The 4,070-nt window shown below is 40.3% G+C and overlaps 1 non-coding gene across 1 annotated transcript; it reads right to left on the reverse strand.

The window, feature by feature from the left end:
- Positions 1-802: 802 nt before the first annotated feature.
- Positions 803-924, reverse strand: LOC118977552 (small nucleolar RNA SNORA5). The gene has a single exon (XR_005064557.1). It is a non-coding gene; the product is annotated as a small nucleolar RNA SNORA5 (small nucleolar RNA).
- Positions 925-4,070: the final 3,146 nt, after the last annotated feature.

Below are 4,070 nucleotides of genomic sequence, written 5' to 3' on the forward strand. Positions count from 1 at the left end.
TAGTATTCTGGTACTTCCTAACCACCTCTGGTGACCCCCATTGCTGAAACAAGGCCAGTTTGTCGCAGAACATACAGCCCATTGCCTCTTTATTAGGAACAGCTGATTGCAAGGAATTATTTTCCAAAATATAATGTTAGAATAATTTTATTTTCTGGAAATAGGTGCTGCTTTAAAGAAAGTTTTTGTCCTCAGTAGGAAAGAGAGTTGACTGCAAACATACGTAAATATGCCCTCAGCCTTTTTACCTTCACCCAGCCTACCCCACTGACACGTAGGAACAACGGTTCTCTTCCCAGTCCTTGTTAAGACTCCTTCGTCACACTCACAGTCTCGATTTTTAAAATGAGCACATCTTTCTGAAATTACATGTTAAATATCAAATAAAGACCATTTTTATGTTTTCAAGGCCAGACCAATATCATGGATAAGTCTGAAAAGAATGAAAGCCAAATCATGAACTGGGTATGGGTTTGATAACTGAATCATTTCAGCGATTAAGACAGAAGTGCGCTGTGGAACCACACTTGCACGATGACAACAGGCAGCACTCATTTGGGGGGTTCTTTCCCATCGACATAAGACATCAGAAAAAGAAAATACTTACTATAAACACAATTCTTCTTCATTAGCTTCTATGTGCATAAGAATAATTTTTCAAATGCAGAAAATAGAGGGAAGTTCTAGTTCCACATGAAAATGTTATTGTATATCTTATAAGGTCTTGGTTATATAATAAATTAAATCTTAATCTATACCACCGTTAGAAATGTAAGACACCAGTTGATGTTTTTTTTTTCCTGGGTGTCTGTAACCAAACTTATCCCTGAGGCCCAGCAGACAGTGCCAGGGCCCCGGAGTCCTGTGTAGTGTTTCTGGGGCAGCCCTCCGGGCCAGTGCCTGCCAGGGCCCAAAGGGCCTTCAACACATTACATTTCTTTTTCAAAAGGGAAATGTAAGGTAAATTGTTCCCTCGACATATCTGGATATTTTAATTTTATGAAATAATCACATAATAAGACCCCCCTTCAAGGCCAAATCTCTATCAGTAAAATGGGCAACATTTTGTATGATTCACATTTTCCTCTTTATCCCATATTACATAGTATATAATTTTATTCAACCCAGTTACAGAATGAAGAGATCTATATTTGTAAAACTGTTCCATTTAGTTTTGCTGAAAAATACAATGTATTTGAAATCCATTTTGTTTATTTTTAAAAGAAAGCAAAAAATACATTTAAATTTTTTAGAAACCCACTAGACTCCACATCATATGTTATCAGAGGATTGCAGATTCAAACAGTGAGACGCTGCCCATTATCATGGCCAAAATCCGACTGTTGTCAACACCAGAGACAGGTGAGGGTGTGGAGCAGCAGAAGCTCTCACTCACTGCTGGTGAGAACGCAGAACAGGACAGCCACATTAGAGGACACCTCAGTGGTCTCTTACACAACTGAATACACACTGCCCATATGATTGAGCAATCGCACTTCTCGATAGAAGGATTTGAAATCTTATGTTCGCAAAAAACCTGCCGTGCCAATGTCCATAGCAGCTTTAATCATAACTGCCTGAACTTAGAAGTGACCAAGATGTCCTTCAGTAGGTAAATCTATAAATAAACTGTAGTGCATCCAGGTGATGGAATATTATTCAGCACTAAAAAGAAAAAGCCAACAAAAGATATGAAGGAAACTTAAATGCATATTGCTAGGTGAAAAAAGCCAGTCTTAAAAGTCTGCCAGGGTTAGGATAAATAGACAAACCAAAGAAGATTTTTAGGGCAATGAAAACATTCTGTATGACAGGATAATGATGGATACATGCCATTCGACGATTGTCTAATCCCATAGAATGTTCAGCACCAAGAGAAAACCCTAATGGAAACTGTGGATTTCAGGTGGCTATAATGTGTCACTGTTGGATCATAAATTTTAATGAACCTAATGCCTAACTAGGGTATTGATACCAAGGGAGGCTCTGCATATGTGAGGGTAGGAGATATGCAGGAAATCTCTGTACTTTCTTATTTTGCCGTGACCCTGAAACTGCTCTAAAAATTGTCTTTAAAAACATTCAACATTTATTCTTGAGTTAAGTATACAGATACATTTTCTTGAATAGTTAAAAATACTCAACAGAAGATTAAATTTGTCTAAGTCAGTCAAGTTAGAAAGTTCTAGATTTTTCCATAAATTAACTATATATGATTATAAATAAGCATTTCTGAAGAAGTTTACATCATTCTTATATAAGCTTTTAAGATTAAAGTTATGGTTGTCGACTGCTATATAACAAACCATCCCTAAAACTTAATTATCATTTTATTTTTCATTATTTTGTGGGTCAGAAATTAGAGCAGGACTCAAGTTGGGCAGTTCTTCTGCCTCACATAAAGATGACTGGTGATTTGGTGATATTCAGCTAGAGGTTGCCTTGGCCTGGATTCCTTACTCACATACTTACTTGGAGCCTGGGGTGGGATTGCTGCAACAGCTGGGGATTGGCCAACACTGGTGTCTCTCCCTGCTGTCTCTCCCTATAGCTATCTTGTACTTCCTCACAGCAAGACAGTCTCAGGGTAGTCCTATTTCTCACATAGTTCATCAAGAGTCCAAGAGTGATTGTCCCAAAAGACAAGCAGTTGACACTTCCAATCTCTCACAGCCTAGACCCAGAAATAGGCAGAGGAACATCACTTCCATGATGTTCCCTTGGTCAAAGCAGTCACAGAGCTCACCCAGTTTCAGGACTAGAAAACAGAGAGCCATGTCTTAATAGGAAAAATGCCTAAGATTTCTGTGACCATCTTAAATCTGCCACAACAGAATATTTTATTTAAGAATTGTATTGTTAAATTCTTTTTTCTACCAAGAACATACACTGTACCCAATTTCTCTATTGGGAACTCCCAATTTTCAGGATCTATTTCAATGTTCTCAGAGAATAAGCAACGAAGAAAGTCCAAGGAAAACCTAACTATAGAACAAGCTATGTGTCATATGGAGTATATAGGCTAGTATGCCCAATCTAACAGAAGTCCAACAGAAAAGGGTAAGACCCCTTCTACCTAGTGTAATTGGCATCAATCAGCCGTTGGTGTCAGCCTAATGACACCAAACTATCACAAATGGCCATAACCAATCCTTCATAATTGTGCGACATCCATTGCCATTTGTCGTTCAGGCAATATGTGAAGGAAACTTTGCCCACAAGTCCTCTATCTGCAACAGATGAAAATAAAACTGCCAAGACATGATCTGCTTGGGGAGGAGAGGTGGTCAATCTCTCACAGGAGAAAGATCAAGAACCCCTTCCTCAACGGCTTTTATTAGGTTCATAATACACAGAAATACAAGTAAAGCTCATCAATCAATGTCAGGTGGCAAGGATCAAACAGTACATAACATTTCAGAGAAATCTGAGGGCCTAATCTGAGTCAGTGTCTGTCAAGTAAGGGGGTTGCAAAAACTTTGGGAGACATACTTATTTCCTGCTCAGACCCTTATCATATGAATGAAAGCACTCTTAGCAAAGCAGGCTTCACAGGACTTTAGGAACTCTTTCTTATGCCCATCACCCCAGATCCTGCTCTAGCTGGCAAGGGGTTGCACTGCCTTTCCCATCATTGGTTTTTAGGCTTAAGTGGGTTAGAGCCAGGAAGCGCTTCTCCCAGAGGGAAATGGGGACTCAGACTATGTCAGAATAGCTGGGGGGTGAGGGTCCATCACCCCCTCTTTGCTGCAGCCCCCCGAGTCCTTCCTTGAGAGCCTCCCAAGTGATCCTGTCTGGCTTAGGCTGCCCCCCCCCACTGAGGGGTCTTACCCATTGCTGACTAACTGACCAAGCATTGGGGACCAGAGATGGATGAAATAGAAGCAGTGCTGCTGCCAGGGAGATAAGCTTTGTTTCCTTAGTGGCTCACAGACCAGAGTTCGCTCACTCAGCCTTAGCTATGGGGGGCAGTTACAACTCCTGACACCAGGTAGAGCAGTTCCCAACAGCAATGCTCTTCAGAATATGAATAGGTGTCTTCACAAGTTCCAGAACACATCACTAGCCAG

Source organism: Sturnira hondurensis, unplaced genomic scaffold (genome assembly GCF_014824575.4).
Source record: "Sturnira hondurensis isolate 20B ecotype Veracruz unplaced genomic scaffold, ASM1482457v3 Scaffold0021354, whole genome shotgun sequence".
Lineage (NCBI taxonomy): Eukaryota > Metazoa > Chordata > Mammalia > Chiroptera > Phyllostomidae > Sturnira > Sturnira hondurensis.